Raw genomic sequence first — 18,709 nt, 5'->3', positions numbered from 1 at the left:
TAAAATATTTTTAAATATTTTGAGATGTGAATTTTCAGTTTTCTCTAAAAATAACATATTACATCTATTCCAAAGGAAGTATGGGACAAGTCAGATTAGATTTTTAAGGTGTAAAGTGAAAACAGCTGAAATTTTTCATTCAAGAAAAATGACCTTTCTGAAAAGAAGACTTCAAATTTATGGTTCTGTGAAGCAAAGCTGAAAGCAACTCCTTTTCCTTGCTATTGTGAAAGGAGTCAAAAAAACAGAGGGGCGAGTTTCACTTTCCTGCCTTTAATTTCACCCCAGCAGTGTCATTTGTCAATCAGAACCAATGTCAAGATTACACACTTGTTAACTGAGCTCCTTTTAATGAATCCTTGCAACTCTTACTGCTGTGTAAGCCATGAAGCACGAAAGTCCACATTCATATTTTTAGTCCAGTTTGCAGAACAAATAACCAGGAAAACCATCACACCGCTTCTCTTTCCCTCCAGCTCCCAAAACCTGTCTTGACTATGTTTAATGACCCTAACCCTGCAAAACCACAGTGCAAATGGATGCTGCTTCTTAACAGCATCCTTAAACAGACTGTCATAAACCATGATGAACAAGGGGAGCTGTAATATCTGTTTTCAGATGGATGGCACCATTTTTCAGAGAAAACTCATTTTTTAGGAAAGGCTTTTGGCTCACCCTTTCTTATATGCAGCTACATCAAATTACCTCAGCTTCCTCTACAACAACAAAAAAAAGGGGTAAGTGATGTCCAGCATCATGCCTGGGCTTTCTGTTAGATGGAGAGGAAACATCCTGCTGGTTCCTCAGACAAGCAGTTCTTACTTGGCAAGGACTTGGCTGACTGTGGGAAACTCCAACCCACATGTTTATTCTCCTGCTCTACTAGTTTGCTCTTCTGACTTCTCCTTGCAGTTTCTTCCATCCAGCCTGTGCATAATCAGCTTTTCTCTCAAGACTCAAAATGAGAGCCTCAGGTTTTCCTCTTGCTAGAATTCCTGCCTATTTAGTCCCGCTCACTGGAGTTTTGTACTTGTTGTATCTGTCTGACACCATGCTCTTGCTAGAGAGCCAGTGTGTTTGCAGTAATTGGCTCTAATGGTTGCCCTTGAAGGACCACTGCTGTTTTATGTTTGGGAACACCAACCCTGACAAGATGTGTCAACACTTAATTTGTACTTGAACCATTTAGTAGGTGAATTGACTTTGATCACTGTAGCACTTAAATGAAGCCAAAAAAACAACCTAACAAAAATCATACACAATGTGAATAAAGATGCTGAAATATCTCTGCATTCTTGAACTCTCTCAGTTTCTTTTTCTGATCTGTGCAACTCCAAGCAGGATAAAAGGCATTTTGTGCTGTTTATATGCAGCTTGTTCAGGAGAATCTCCCTGCAGCTGGCAGAATACAACAGCGTGTTCTTATGACCAAATACACAACACTGAAACACTGCACTGAATTTTTTATGAGCAGGGAGTTAATGATACAGAGGTCTGCCTACAGACTAACTAAGAAAGTATTACCTGGATCTAATGACGTGCTGTTGCTTTCACTAAAATAGGATAATGCAAACCAGAATAAAACTCTGGCTGTGCATCCACAAAATATAATTTTTTCCACCAGAAACTAGAATATTTTAACGTGTTGATTTTTACATCCTGCTACCGGCCTTTAATAAAATCAGCCTGGATTTTGGAGGGTTCAGCTATTGTATTTAAAATGCCTTATTGTCTAGATTGCAAAGTTGAGCGTTTCCTCCTCTCTCTTGCCCTTAACAATATTCCAACAGAAAGGAAAGAACCAAACTGTGCTTGTGACATACTTACATAATTTTCATCCTAATAAATTTTGTGGGTTTATATGTTCTACTAACTTTTCTAACAAAGGCAGAAGAACATACTTCTAGGAGTTAACTGAGGCTTCTAATCCAGAAAATACAAAAGAGCAGAACTGGTTAGAAACAGTAAGCATAGAATCACAGACTGGTTTGGTTGGAAGGCACCTTCAAATGTCATCTAGTCCAAATCCCCTGCCATGAGCAGGGGCATCTTCAACTAGATCAGGTTGCTCAGAGCCCTGTCCAACTTGACCTTGAGGGTTTCCAGGGATGGGGCATCTACTCCCTGCTTAAAAATAAACCAAAACCCACCAACACCCCAGAACACGTTTCCCCCCAAACTTAAAAAAAAAAAAAAAGAAAGAAAAAAAAAAAAGCAGCCTTCTAAGAAACTAATCCCAAATCTGTACTCCCAGAAACATCTAAAAATATTTATTTTTTCATAGAAATTAGAAACAAACAGAAAGTTCTGGCCTCCTGAATGTGTGCCAGGAAAGCTCCTGTCATCTGCCAGAAAGTGAACTTACAGCAGGGAAAAAGGTGGCTTGAATAAGCCCAAGAAGGGAGCAATAAAAACAACAAAATTATTATAAACAGCTTGGTAGGTAGTAATTGCAGCCATAAAACCATTGCTATTTACTCACTTGTTCTTTTATAGCTATCATGGCAAAAGAAATAGGAAAATATTGATGAGATGATTTTGAGAAGCTTTAATAGTTAGAGAAGCTCACCGCTTTCAAAAGAGCTGTTAAGAATGAAAGCACAAAAGGATTCATCAGGAAATTTGATTAATGGGATGTGTGCTCTGGTTTTTGAGGAAACCTGATAAAAACAACTTTATGTGTTATGTGTGGGGGGAAAAAAGTCAACGTAATTTTTCCAGGGTGATGAATTTAGAGGTACTCTCTTGAATGAATAAAACCACCAGTAACTGTGGGGGAGTTACATAACTGAACTCAATATCTGCATTAACACTTCAGATGTAGCATTGTTAATGCCTGATAATCACTTTGCTATAAGTAGCTTCCCTGAGTCAGAGTAGAGAGGGTATCTTAACATTTATAATGGAAAGATAGCCATAAATTTTGTTTGATCCTGTGTTATGGAAGCAATAAGACTGAAGATCAGAACTATAAATGCAAGTTCTGAAATCTAAACAAAGTGCCCAAGGACTTCAAGGTTTCTACTTGGGTCTTCCCCTTTGCTTGCCATAACTGAGAAGCTGACTTAAAAGGAAAGAACATAGTTTGTTGTTTCAAAAAGCCATTTTAATGGACTACTCCTGTGGTTTTTTTACTCAGAGCTGCTGGGAAAAAGGATTAACATTTTCCGAAGGAAGTTAAAGTAATATGTGCAAATCACATACATTTGTAATGCGTGTGGTTGAAGAAGTAATTCAAGTTTCAAGGTTTAAAAAAAAAAAAAAAAGAATAATGTATACCTATCTGATTTGATACAAATAATCCATACATCCTTCTTGTTGTAATGCCACTTCAGAGTTCAATGCCACAACAGAGAATTAGCAACAGCCATATCCACAGCCAGGAGTTTTCTGCACCATAGCAGGAGACTGAGTTGTGCTTGAATTCCTTGCCAGTGGGAGTAAAGATGAAGAGGAGATCAAGGACTATGGTGCCTTCAAAGTCTATTGTGAAGATTTCTTTTACTATTTTTCCTAGATTTTTGCTCATCACCAGATAGATATTGACAGGAGAAACTATTCCTAACTAGTTTAACTATGAATTAGTCTAGAAACCAAAGCCAGCCTAGTTCAGCAGTGACATTAATATCCAATAACTAGATCACACTACCCATAATTACTATAGAGACTACAGAGTTCCTTGTGGAAAACAACTTCCTATAGTATCACAGGACATAAATAAAATCTGGGATACATCTATTTCAATAATGGATTCAGTCAAGCAGAAAATTAACCAACAAACAGTCCAACCACTAATCCTGTAACTCTAAAACTCCTGCAGGATGTCAGGTATCTGTTTCAATCAAACCAGTGGGGAGAAAAAGTCCAGAGAGTTGTCTCATGGAATGTTTGAAGAGAAGATAATTTATTTCAGAAATTAAAGACTAGATGATTTCACCTGCTGAGCAGTGCTCGGTGCAGCAGGTAGGCAAGAAGGATATCAGGTACACTTTCAGTTCTAAAGATCCTTCAGGTAAGAGTGGATTTGCTGTGTGTGCCTCATGCCCATTTTTTGGGCATGTCCTCCAACACAGTTTCTAAATCTGGTACAGGGAGAGTTGGCAATCAGCAGAGGAGCTCTCACTGGCAATGAATTCTTGCACGTGGGCTAAGTAAATTTAAGATAATCCAGATCACTGGATGCCTTATTTTTCAAATGTCTTCCAGTTGTTTTCTGTCAATCACAGGACTTTTCCATGCCATGAAAGTACCTTCTTGCTGAGAATGTCTGATGATGCAAAATCTTGGCAGATCATGAGCAGCAAGAATCTATCAGAAGGGATATATACTCTTGCCTCCTAAGGAAAACTCGACACAAAGTCTATGACTAATCTGTCTAATCTGCACATAAAGGGTATTAAGGTCCTGAATTTATAAATTCCCAACACGTTTCAGGCCTACATTGTATGTACAAGTATGTATCTACAAGTATGGACAGATATAGGTTAATCTGAGAAGCTGGCACAGGAATCTCATAAGCACATCAAGTACCCTATCCTTAAGTTCCAGCTAAGTATATAAATATTGTATCAATTTTTCTCACATGAAGAGAAACAAACAAAATAACAAAAATATCCAAAGCCAGCCATCAGTAAGAAAACATAGCACCCTTAACTTTCACTGATTTACACAGTAGATAAGGCATCAACTTTTCTCTCAGTGTGAATTATTAGCTTTTTTACACTAAACTAAGATGCTATTCAGCTTTGAGAAATCTCTTTCCCTTTTTAAGTATGTTGCCTCAATCTTTAAAAAGAATAAATAAAAATAAACACAAATAAATACAAATAAAACAAAGCAAAAAGGCACAACTGAAATTTTTCACCTTTAATTCTTTTCAAGGCCTAGACTAGGCATGTTAAAATGCCTTACTATATGTGATCAGACATTGGCATGCCTGTTCAGTACTTCTGGGAGATTTTGTGGTTATGCACCAGACAAATGTCAAGGTCCTTAAATTTTAACTGAGGTACATTCCCTGTGGTTTCATTGCAGAGGTCAAGATTTTAATTCCCAGGGGCAATTGTATTTTTAAGGTGGGATTATGTATTTACAAGGTTTTTTCCATTGTGGTTTATTTTTTCTTGTTAGAAGAATTGTTAAGAACTCTAATAATGTATAATCTATTAAAAATAACCTTTTTCTTCAGTCATCTTTGAAAATATACTCTGTTTTGAAAGTGATTGCGAGTCAGAACGACATGCATCAAGAGCCTCTAAGAATAAAAATAAAACTATTTTCAAAACTGCTTCCCTCACACTAAAACACAGTTTGAGAGAAGTGTAGTGTTCAATTTGCATGGTAAAAATGCAGGAACCAATTGGAAAGTGGTTGCTGCCAGGAACATTTGGTGTCAATTACAGAAGGCCTGGGGAAAAAAAAATAAAAAAATATAGATACATATATAATTTTTTTAGAGAAATGTTTTTCTTGGGGTTTTCAGAAGTGAGGATTTCCTGCATTTTCTGTTCTGTCAAAAGGCAGTTTGTCCCAGCAAAATGTCAAGATGTCTTTATCTAAGTAATTGCCCCACTTGCATTCTCAGTAGACCAGAAAGTTGTACTATTTTCATGAGTAATAATGAGAATACTAGAATGTGATTATTAAATGCAGACATCTGAGGGACAGAAATTGTAAAAATGGAGGACAATTTTCCACTTATTTAAATGGCTACCACTATTATTCCTGGAACTTTCCCATGACTGCTGCTATTGGTGGCCACATACCTCAGAGATCAGGTCTGTCTCTATGCCATGAGTAACTTACCCCATGAGTTTCCCACTCATTTCCCACTGATTTCATTCCCTACCCTTCCAATATAGCTAGGGGACAGAATCAGACCCTTATGATGTAAGAAAAAAGCTCTCACAGTGGACATGTAGAGGTGCTGCCCTTTTCTTAAAAGCCCTTTTTAAGAAAATAATAAAGTATCCATGGACCCTAGTTTTCAGTTTATAAAGAAAATCAGTGCTTTCTGGGTTGAAAAAATGACCTCCAATGAATAATAATGTCCTTACTTGTGGCTTCAGAACTTAACCCCCATAGGTTTTCACCATTTAAATCCCATAGTGCGATTCTTTTCTCCATAAACTAAAGTTCCAGCCCGCATCAGTTTTATTACATACCTTTAAAATGTCATTTTAGACTAAAAATGTGCTAAATGAATTTTAGGTATGTTCTCCCAATCATAAAAAGAAAACTACGTAGAGACCTCCACAGACAAAGTAGAGTAGAGAAATTGTGTCACATTGGGAAAGAAAACCAGTTCACAGACTGGTGGTGAAGCAGGGCGAGACAATCAAGCTAGTTTTGATCTCTCCCAAGAAAACACGGAATTTTTCCTTTCATTCTTTGTGTCCGTGGCACATGGATGCTCTACTGGTGTGTGTGCAGCCAAAATGACCTCTGAGCATTCTGGGTCACCTGTTGTACAGCTGGAAAGGCACATCCCACAGTGAACTGGAGGATAAGGTATCACTGGGAGTTATTATGCAAAGGATGAAGGTCTATGACCTGGCATGAGCAAACTCTAAGTAGACAACTTCTTGCTGGGAAAAAAAAAAAAAAAATTACAGAAAAAAGCAGCTTTCTTGAGCTGGCATAGTCTCTTGAGCAACTTTTGCAATCTTGTATCTCATCAGAGCTATAAAAGGAGGCCTAGTACGTGATCTCATTTCCACCACATCTGGAATGATTCCACTGGAGTCACTAAAATCCCTCTCGTGCCGCCAGAAGCAAAGGCTGCAATTACTTCGAAAACTGTTAGCCAGCAGGAAGGGTGGTAGGAATTCCCCTGTTCCAAGGGCACATTTGGTTACAACATGCAAACCCCTGCCCCACACCTTAGACTTCTACGTACTTGAGCAGGGCACCAGCTTTTGGAGTTGCTACAGATCCCTATTTCACTCCACTGAAACTCAAGACAATTTAATTTTCAGATGCCTCATCAGCACATTGCAAGGTGCAAAGTCACTGAAGGTTTTAGGTCCTATTTCTGGTCATAAAGTGCTCAATATTGATGCAAAACTTTATTACATATGAGAAGCTACTGAAAGTAACTTACATTTTTTCCCTCCCTCTCAGACAATACATTGGGGTCCCATAGCAAGGAGGGTAACTTGCATTTATGAGTGCAGTGCGACAAATATTACTGTAAAGGATATATTTTTATAAAAGTCCCTAAAATTTTCCTTGGAAGAAAACAGTATTTTCTGTAATTCTGTGTTAGCCCCGATTATGAGGCTTTCCACTAATTTCAAAAGTAATTGCTGCACTTATTTGAGAGGATCTGTTGGGATACAACCTCTCACAGTAAAATTGGCATTAAAATTACAACAGAACTCCAGTTTGATGTCTTACTGGCACAAATCAAGAACAACCAGTACAACTTATCACACAGCCATCTCAAACTAAAAGCCACCATTTATTCACACTACTTTATTTTGTGAGTTTCTAGAAAAACTTCACATATTTCTCTGCACCAGACACATTTCTTTGTCTAATTAACACTCCTTTAATTTTTTTTTTCTTTTCTATTCAATATTTTATCAGAAAATGTGTGGCAAAATCATATTCTTGACTTTAACGTCTTAATTAAATGAAAGGTGTTAATTCCATTTATGGAGAAAAATATTCAAATTTAAAGAAACAGATATGGCAATTTCTCTGGTTACCCACTGCCAAGACTGTTTCTAATTTTACCTTGGTGGAACCTGGGAAATATGCTGTAATAACTTCTCTGTATCCTTCTCCCACTACTATCAGGGAAGAGTTGGCATAGCCTCATTTTATTTATTTCATTCAAAGATCTTCTCACCTTCCTTTGGCTTATTTTTTTCCCTTCTTTCTCCTCCCACCCACTCCCACTCATAAAGCTTTCTGCAAATTATGGTAAGCTTCACGGCTCTGTGGGTTTCAAAAAAAACCCTCATAAAATAAAGGCTCTTATTTTTATTTTTAAAGCAGAACACATGCAGGGTGCTTAAGAGTGATGTGAAAATGCTCTCATTTGACTACCCTCATTTGAGGGCAATTTTTGGCAACAGATGAAATTCATAAAGAACACAAGGAATAAATTAGCAGGTCATCAACTTCCTTGCAGCCACAGAACATAAAGAGAAAAATAATGGGGAATAGTTAAGTTAGGTAAATCAATGGAAAAGTATATATATTAAAAAAAAAAAAAAAAGAGAGAAGAGGTACACTATTTGTTTGATCCTCCTGAAACTATTAAGTCAATTTGTTTTTCTTTTAATTTCTCTTTTTTCCTTCATCTCCCAGCTTCAGTGCCTCATTGCTGAATGCCTGCCTTGGATCTCCCAGAGCCTGACCTCAGAACTGAGTATTTACAGTTGCAAATAAAATGCTAAAGCACAGTTTCACAGTCAGGTTTGATACACTGCAAACAGTCACCCAATGCATATTACCCACATATTAGTGGAAATATGGGGAGATAACAGCACATCACACTGTGTGAAAGAGAAAATAATACAACATTTTTACCTTGTAACGATTCTATGTCTAAGCTAAATATTTTACAAGCATTGTTATATCAAATTACTTAGAAATGTGAGGGATTTGTCCTTCGTTTGAGTAGAAAGTAATTTTTCCTGCTTTCAGCTATTTTACTGTTACCAGATCTATTTCTGGTGCTGCAGAAACAAAGTGAATACATCAGCAAATCAACAAGGAAATATTTATTTTTCTTACTAGTTAAATGAATAGAAAGTGACCCGTCTAGAGTGTTCTCATGCCACAGCTGGCAGTTAAAAACAATTAAATAGTAGGAATATAGCACCTTGCTGATACAATTCAAGCATTCAGAAATTCACCATATGCTTGACATATGCTAAAGGTCACAGTCAGCAAATGGCAAAACATAAGAGAGTTTCTAAATGTTACAAATTATCATCTTGCAGCTAAAAAGGCACTGAAACCCAACACATAATAGATTTTAACACTGGAACAACCTGAACCATGATTGTCTTCTAGTCTGATCTTCTGCATTAAGTATTTGGACTGGTTGAACTGACAAAAGATGAATTACACAGTTTTCCATATATCATCCACCCTCAGATAAACCAGCATCCCCTGGAAGAATAGTATGGAGATAACCCTCAGATAATGTACGAGCTAATGCAGAAAGCATCTGGCTGCAGGCAGTAGGCAAGAGCTATGGCAGATTCCCTCCCTCTCAGCCCTTCTCACAGGACCCTCTACTCCACCCACCACCCCATCTCTCACACAAACTTCCCTTCACCCTTCACTCCTACCACTTACAGGTCGATAAATCAGCTCAGCACAGAGAGTTGGGGTGGCTGCTGAAGGCATGAGGAAGCTACGAGGGGAGTCTGGGACGACACCAGCCAAGGCAGCACCAAACACCAGCTGGGACAGCAGGACATGGAAAAGGCTTGTCCTTACAGGGCAACACATGACACGTAGGAAAATCACACTAACCTTTATTTTTATGGCTTGACAGCTCACTCTCCTTGCTGGGGTCAGGTTGGCACATGGAAGGGAACTCTGGAATTAAAAAAATTCCTTGTTATTGTGAGGCACAGGAATTCCTAAGTATGTTAAATACATACGTATGTGCGACCAAGTTTATTTATATAAGTAAATGTCTATAAATATTGGGATTTCGTGTAAAATGTCAAAAGTTCACATTTCCACAATAAAGTAAATCCAAAATGAGCCCTGATTTATTGTGCATTTGTGTGTAATAGTCACACTTGACCCCATCTCTGCTGATTTTTTCCACAGCACTTTTAGGTTTTTCCCCCATTCTCTAATTTTATCCTTTCCATGCACACAGATTGTTCTCTTTATTAATTAAAAACTGAACAAGAGTTAATTTATACTAGTTGGATGCCTAATATGGCATTTAGACTGAACAGATCATGAGCCAAGTCAGACAGGACAGCTGCTGAGCTCCACCTTTAGGAAAGAGGTAGAGAAAAAGGCACGGGACTCCAAATTGAAGCTTCTCCTTTACCAATATCCACCAATTTGACCTATTTGTAAGAGCAAATTTTGCAATGATAATTTCTTTCACTTTAAAGTGTTCCTGAGACTGCCAAACTGCTCATAGACAGATGAAGACAGAAAGCCCAATAACATAGTAGCATAAACTTTTGTTTCCCTGACTTCCCTCTCAGTTTATGTCCAGTGTGAACAATACTGTCTTTCTGTTTTCTCTTTTTTTTTTTTTTTTATCTTACAACTCATATCAGCCTTTCAATCAAAAAAAAAAAAAAACAAACAACCACACATTTTGGTATGTGTTTTGTTCCTTATTTTGATTTAGCTCATCCTTATTTGATGCAGCACCAAAGTCTATTCCTGAAGTTATATTACTGCTGTAGGATATGACTCCATGTATCATTAAAGTTCATAGAATGAGGTTAATTGCATTAGAATATTTTCCTAATTTTTTTTTTCTGCAAGATATACTGTGCTTTATAGAAGGAAGAGATGTGAATAGATAAGAAAAAATTAAGTCTGACCTTGGCAACTGAATGAATTAACTAAACTTAGGAAGAAACTTATAACAGCTACTGAAGATTAACTTAGCACTGTGTGAGGAGAGAAATCTGGCTAGTCTTTGACATGAAAGTCACTTAATTGTGTTGGTTCCAGATCTTCGATATACTGTCAGTAATTCTATTCAGCTTATCAATTAACAGATTATTGATCAATTACTACAGACTAGGCTGTTAGAACAAGTCCTTTCTTGCAATTGGATTTTACTCCAATTAGTCCAAAGCTCATGCTTTGGTGGCAATGGTTACCAAAAAAAATTATGTTTTCCTCTTTCAGCCTTTGGCAGTTCCAGACAAAATACTGTTGTGCACACAAAGTTTTGTATTGCTTTGTCAAAGAAAAGATCTGACTATTTAAAATTAACCTTAGAGTTCCAAGGCTTCCTTAGGGTGCAAATGCTTATCTCTTGCTTCAGGATGTAGCTTCTCTTAACAAAATCATTAAGTGATAGATGGATCTGTCACTTTCAATTATCTGTTTTGGGGCAAGAGCACTTCATTACATTAAACAAGAGAGTTATAGAAAAAACTTTCAAGTCATATTTGGTTTGGGGTTTTTTCCAGGGGAAAAAAAAAAAAAAAAAAGCTATTTACCAAATTTGAAAATCATACAGGCATTTAATTTTTAAGCTATTTTAGCAATTTTGAAAGGAAATCTTCTGAGCTTAAAGGGAAGACATTTATTTCTTTCCATATCTTACTTTTCAGTAATGGGATAGAAGGTAGAAAAAAAATATAAGAAAAAAGGAAAACATTCCATTTTTTTCCCAAAACTTCTAAAAAATTTTAAGAATTTTGGATAACTATCTTTGCATTATTTCCAATACATTTTCTAAAAAACATTTTTATCCTTTCATCCAAACTGCACGTGAGCTAATATCTAAAATAAACTTCTGGAATTCTAAAAGAAGGATTACTCACCTGCAGTTCAATTGTCTTCAGTTACAGCTTAGAGTAAGAGCTAACAATGAAAGATGCAAAGAGGTATCTCTAAGTACTCCTGTTGATGATTTACCCCCCTGTGGCAAATCACTGAGTAAAGAATGCCCTTGCTCGAAATAAAAACAAGGGGGACCAAGTGGGAGTCCACACTTTAAAAATTAAATCAATGCACAAACCCCCATTTGACAGAATTCGAACTTTTGACAGAGTTCTGGGATCCTGAACCTTTAGGGAAAGACTCGGGGTCTGTCTAAGTGACACAAACACCTCCTTACACAGCTCCAGACTCCTTTGTGACAGCCAGCTTTTAATTAACACGCGGGGGGCACTCAGCCAGTTGCTTTGGCTGGTGAATATCTGAAGTGGGCTTATAAATCTCCAGCCATCTTTGCTTTCTCTTCAGCTGCTAACTCTGTCATTCATCTGGGAAAGAAATAAATAAGGTACTCTCTGCTGTCCAGTGAGATCCAAGCTACTTTTCAGAACAGAAAGCCTTTCTTTCAAAGAAACCACGTGTTAGAGATCCCCAGAATGTGTCAGAACTGAATTTCACATCGTAGGCAAAATGTTTCTTATTTACTCTACTACTAATGAATTTACCCAGTGCTGCCTATGAGACCAACCCTCTTACACATCCCCTGGGATAAATCATTACAGGTGGATGTTTGATATTTTTCGAGAGGATTAAGTTGTAGTGATTGAATTCTTTTCTACTTGATGTTGTTGCACTATTTTAACCTAATTACTATTTTAACATAACAAGGAGCAGCTATCCAGACTCTTTAGCTGATTCTTTATCTATTTACTTTTAAAGATCAGTGTTGTACTTCTATTCTAAGTAACCTCCCCTCTTTGGATTTTATTTCTCAAAAGTAAGTTAAAAGAAAGTAATTCAACATTTCCTGCTGGATTTCCAGAAAATGGGCATCTTTTCATCATCCAAAATGAAAAGGCAAAAATAGCTTGTTATTTTAATTGTATTTTGAGTATTTTTCTCCCCAACCCCGTTTCTGATTTTTAGGTGGAGTTTTTATTGCTCCTCTTTTCTACAAATTAGAGTAAGTGCTTTAACACCACAATCAACTTCATGTATTTTGGAGAGTGGCCTGGAATATTGCCAATTTGATACTTCATTACAAAAGCAAAAAGACCTGTACAAATACTTACTCTTCATGAAATCTGCAAACTGAACCCACAACAGCCTTTTAATACTGAATCCTATTTATTTTTCAGTGTAATTTGTTTAACTTGAATACTGGCTGCATTTTACACTATCTTTCTGTTTTGTTTCATTTCATCACAGATAAAACAAGTAATCAACCAAAGCTATGAAATGGTCATATTACTGAAGCTTTTAAACAGTGGTTTTTAATACTGAGACAAATCAAACTTCCCTGTAAAGCACACTACATTCAGTGAAGAATTGCATGGGAGATACTCCAGCAGTCACTAAACTACAATGAAATTAAAATGTATTGGAAATCTACTGCATTACTCCCGTTTTGATCTCATTGTTTTGTAATCTCTATAACTATCACATCCAGTCCTATGTATACACTAACATGGATTAGATAGAACTCTGCTCCTCACATAGTGGAATAACTAGACCACTATTCAGGCTAGAAACGTGGTTATGTGCAATTTTTTTTTTTCATTTGTGTACCTTCATTTTTGTCTCATGATAAAAAACCAGCACAAGGCGAGATCAAATTTGCAATGGTGTTCTCTAAAGAAAACATGCTATTGCCTTAACTTCGCCCACCAAGGCAGGCTGCTGTCCCACAAAGATCTTGCTAATTGACTCCCTTTTAGGCTGCCAATTACAGCATGGCTATTTCCTGAAGATAATTAATCAGGGCACAAAATCTTCATTAAGCACTATAAGAGTTCTTCAAATTTGCATGGGAAAAGCCTGCCAGCTGCAAGGCTCAGGTAATTGCACTATTATCTCCTCAAAGTAGACAAAACAGAGCTTTATTTTTCAGTTAAATCCATACTAGCCTTTTAAAGAAAAAGGCTGTATTCAGAGTCACACACTTGCAGCACCCTCTCTGTAGTGCTCTCACAGCAGTTCACCAAAATACCAAAATTGGAACAGAGACTTACACTAGAAATAATACTGCGTAACTCCTTTTGTGAAAGCAAGTTTATATAAAATCTCAGATCATCTTTCCCACTAGCTAACGCTCACTGTGTTGCAAACCACTTTCATCTTCACAATTATCAAAAGTAATTTCTTGCAAAAATGCAGAATTACAGGTATTCCAGGCAGGCCACTCAGTATATTAGGTTTGCTTGTTTTTTTAAAATGCAAGATTTTTTTCTCTATCTTGTATGTATTGTAAATATCATTGCACTTTCAAAGATATTACTTCAAACTCATACTTTGTTGCCACTGATCTAAATCACTATTTGTATTTGTTTTTGAAAGCTGCTTACAGGTTTTTAATCCCTCAGAAATCTTCTTGACAACAAAGACGTGATGGAGGCAACTATAAAGGATCTCTGCTTTCACAAAGCAATTAGTTACTCAACTTGGAGAAGGATTTTCTTATTCTATTTAAGAAGAAAGAAAATACCATAAGTAATCAGTATACCATAGCCCACTGGACTAGTGTTGTTTACATAGCTGAATAAAATTCAAATCCATAATGTATCAGTATTTCTTTTTTCTTTTACCCTGAGGTAGCTCAGTTCCACTGAGGCTGGCAGAATTATCCTTGATGTGCAGAACTGTCACAACAGTGCTGCTCTACCCCTGCATTATGCACGAGATTTATCAGCAAGACAATTTTCCTCTCCTTCTCTTCAAACACTTCACAATCATTAATTCTCTTTTCTAATCAAATAATGCTCTGCAAGGAAGCCTGAAAGTGCCAGGGGTCAGATTTTCAGCCAGTATGAATGAAAGCAGATCTGCTGAGGCATCAGAGAGCCTGGTCTACTCACACAGCTGAAGCTGTGCCTTCCTCATGGCTCCTCTCTTCCCAACATGCTCTCCATCACTTGGATTGTGAAAGCAGTTCAAGTCGTTCCTTTACTTGGCACATTCCAATCACACTCCAGATTTAGCTCAATTATTACTTTGCCTTTAGACAACCTTGCCAGAGGGACATTTTGGCGGGTATTACAAAAGGCATTAGTTATCAGAAACGTGTGGTTCTGTTTCCTAAACAAGATATTTATTATCTGTGAGCAGTAGATTCTCTCATCATTAATTCATGCCCTCACAGTTTCTTGCATTTGTTACTGTTGTCTTTCTGAACTGTTATTCCAAGTCTGTATTTTCATTTGGGAAGATTACTAAACTAGTAATCTAATCTAGGTTTATTTTCTTTGCATTCTATACATACTTTCTTCTACTGTTTAAATACAGAGGCATTCATAGCAAAAAAAAAAAAAAAGTTGTAGGGGTTTTATCTCAATGATCCTTAGCTTATCAAAATCAGTCCTGGTTTACAGCCAGTTCTACAAATATTAGTTCCCCTTTGCCCTATCACAATTATCAGAAAAAAAAAATTACCACTTTATAAATTCATCTAAACCTCATTTTACTGCTGAACAGCTGGTTTAGAATGTAACTCTTTTACAAAGTGCATGGTGATTTATGTTATTTAGCATTAAATAATGGGCTTGTGTTACATCAAATGCATGCATTAAAAACCTGAGTACAAAGAACTCATTTGATGCACAAGAAATCTTGGAAATCATACATAAGGTCAAGTGTGCTTGTTTCTAGACGTGAAGGCTTCCAACACGAAGTGATATTTAACTTCTACAAAGCTCTACTCTCGGTATCTCATATTTACAATAAGCATCATACTGTATTTTCAAAGAATGAAAACTTTAAACTGCAGCCACAAATACTCACTATAGATTAGATACATAAGGAGAATGACACTTGAGTACAAATTCCTCCATTCAGATAGCCCGTAATAACACAGGACACAAACACATTCCCACAGGTAATATCAGAGTTGCCGTCACTGCTTCTTCACTACCATAACACAGTGGTTTCTCATTGATGTCAGATATTTGTATATAATACAGCAGAACAACTCTCAGCTTCACTACATTGGTACATCAGGTGAGTTGCTGAAGCAGAAAAGTACAAGGATGCCCAGAACAGTGTGAGATCTGTGCCTATGGAACAGAAATAGAAATGGTAATGTGGACCATGAATACATAAAGGGAGAGCAGGGCGACAGACACTCCACCAGCTGGCAGATCTGGTGGGGCACTTAGAGTGCAGTGCTCTATCATAGAAAACACAACATCCACCACCTCATTTCCTGAATTCCTGGGGTAGGATAATGCTCTGGAAGGAAACACACCATGCTCAGCTGACCCATGCGCCCTGGCATCTCGGATCACTGTCTACTTGGGAGCAAAGTCATCACAGCTCCCTTCTCCACAATGATTCAGACAGCTTGAAGGGCCAAGAAAGGTTGGGGATGATCTTATCCTTCCCCTACAGCCTTGGTTGTCACTAATGAAGGAATGCCACCTGGGTGCCATGGGTTAGACATAATCTCATTGGAACAATACACCAAGATGCTACTTCAAAAGGTCCTGCTGGCCCTACTGGTGACATACCCAAATATCCCTGTTTGTGGAACACGGAAGGAATTACTGAGAGCTCATTTACCCTGACTTTTAGACTTCCCATCTCTCCTGGCACCCTTTCCCTTCCATTGATAAGCTTCAGCTGTAGTGAAATAAAAGCTTCAAGAAAAATTATACTCTTCTTGCAAGTTCTATTGTCCAAGTATGAAATGTAGTAAAACAGGAAAGGGGAAGATAGAAGCAGGAAAATTTACACAGTACTTTAGAAATTCTCTTATTAATCAGATTGTACATGCCAAATGACAGCACCTTATTCCACCCCCACCACGTTTCCAAAAGATATTTACAACCATTTCCAAAGCTACCTTAATGGATTTTTTATCATGTCTACAATTACAAGGCTCTCCCTAGATGGAAAGTTGGATTTTGAACTTCTCCTGCTTTCATTTAGTGGAATGTCTCATTTGTATAATCCAACTGCTTCTGTTCCTTGGAAAGTATCCTGTTGTTTTTTTTAATTTAATATCTCTACGTTTCACCAGAACTTAGCTGGGGCAGAAACTTGCAGCTGCATTTGAAAGAAAGAAAAAATAGAAAAACAATATATGTGGGAATAATTGTGGTACAGAGGTGTTTGATCTTGTTCTGTGTTTCTGTTCAAGATACTGACACACAGATTGCTGTACCATGACACACACCTGCTCAGAGAAATCTTCCCCACGAGCAGCCAAAAATAACAAATAATGGAACACTCCATGGCTTTCATTATGTCTGGTCTCACACCCTGACAATTCAAATCAAACCCAAAATTAGGCCCATAGGCCACCAGAGATTCTTGGGTCTATGTAAAAGGTTCTAAAAATATTTATCCAGAGACACAGAACTCATCTTGCTCACAGAGGAGTGAGGGTTTTTTTGTTTTGTTCCATTCAGTCTTGCACACATGAGAAAGTATGGAAATGAGTGTCACTGCCTCTGTATTTAAGGATGGGTTTGTCTTTCTGATGGTTTCTAGGTGTAGACTTTTTTGGGCAAGGTTGAGGGGAAGGCAAGATGGGAAGAGGAACCTCCAATAGCTGTTCATCCCTTTTTAAAAGGGTTTCTGAGTGAAGACAAGGTAGTCTTTAAAAGGTGCCTGTCTCTTGCCTTTGAATAAAGAGTAGGCTTTCATATATACCTTAAATGAAATAACCCCGTTTAGGTGGGTAAAAACATGTGAAATGCACCACAAACCAAAGCAATATTTTGGCTCTCTACATGCTGGATAAGAGAATCCTTATGAAGCAAACATAGCTCTTAAAACCCATTTACACATGAACATTTCAGGATTTCCTGGGTGATTTTCTTCTCATACTATAACAACACACTACATCATTTCTTATACTGTGGCATACAAATAACTGTTTGACAATTCCGGTAGAACTTGTATAACAGAGAGATACTTTAACATGAAGTGTACCAGTAGAACCATGATCATTCCATAAATTATTTCAGACCAATTTCAGGGTAGTAGTTTTGCTCCACATCTGATCCAGTGGGACATGCTTCTTTAAAAACCCCAGCAAAGCTTTTTATCTCGTATTCTAAAAATGCACTGACTGCTTTCATAGACCAGAAAACAAAAGTACTCCCATCAAATTCCAACCACAGTTTAGAGGAGTGCAAAAGAGCAAAATGGAGTCCTATTTTAAAAAAAAACAAAAACAAAACCAAAAACAAGTATCTTTGAAGTCTGTGAAGAATTTCCTTCTTTTCAGTGATTTCAAACACAGCGCCAGCAGTTATTTCTTGCACAGCTACTTCTCTGAAGCAGTTCCAGTTCCAGTAGATGTAACTTCCTTCATATATCTCTGCCTCAAAGCCTGACTAGGCTGTCGCCAGAAAGCCTCAACAGCCAAGGGTCCGGATCCTCATAGATGGATAAGAGGGAGTAAGACATCTTAATAGGAATTGGGTGCTTTTACAGATCTGTGTCTAAATTTTTTATCATTTACAGCAACTACTTCTTCTGAAAATGTCAAAGAAATTTTCATTGATTTGAAAACTGCCTGTTTGTCCAGAGAAAGACAAATGTCCCATCCCTGAAAGTAACCAAAGCCAGGTTGGATGGGTCCCTCAGTAACCTGAACTAGTGAGTGGCAACCCTGCCCTTGGCAGGGGACTAGGAACTAGATGATCTTTAAGATTCCTTCACACCCTAATAATTCTATAACTCTGATTCTATTTTGAATCACTCTTTATTTCACTCAATGCTCATGTTGCATAAAAACCCTCGTGAAGCATGACTAAAAGAGTCTATTAAATCAGGTTTGGTGATTTGCAATGTTTTTAGCACAGATACAGCAATCAAATAAAATTTTCAAGTTTAAATTCTTCTATATGAGTGGAAGGCTAAATTTGTCAGCTTTGGTATCTGGTCATGGCACTAAGCAGGTAGAAGACAGGTGGAATTGATTCATCTCAGGAGTTAATATTTTCTATACATAAATGTGCCTACAGACAAGAGAAGAACTCTATTGCAGTTGTACAAGAGAAAATTCTGTCCCTGCCTGCCATCACCTTATATCTAACTTATATATACAGTGCATCATTTCCTATGGGTAAGGTCCTATATCTAA

At 37.3% G+C, this 18,709-nt stretch overlaps 1 long non-coding RNA gene across 1 annotated transcript in view; it reads right to left on the bottom strand.

The window, feature by feature from the left end:
- The window catches only part of LOC126642736 (uncharacterized), a 64,622-nt gene that overhangs the window by 14,743 nt on the left and 31,170 nt on the right, over positions 1–18,709 (bottom strand). The window contains exon 3 of the long non-coding RNA XR_007629518.1: positions 9,499–9,564. This is a non-coding gene — a long non-coding RNA (uncharacterized LOC126642736). The remainder of the gene's footprint in view (positions 1–9,498; positions 9,565–18,709) is intronic.

This window comes from Myiozetetes cayanensis, unplaced genomic scaffold (assembly GCF_022539395.1).
Source record: "Myiozetetes cayanensis isolate MyiCay16 unplaced genomic scaffold, myiCay2020 scf24, whole genome shotgun sequence".
Taxonomy (NCBI): Eukaryota; Metazoa; Chordata; class Aves; order Passeriformes; family Tyrannidae; genus Myiozetetes; species Myiozetetes cayanensis.
The sequence above is the reverse complement of the archived record's forward strand: the minus strand, read 5'-3'. Positions and strand labels throughout refer to the sequence as shown.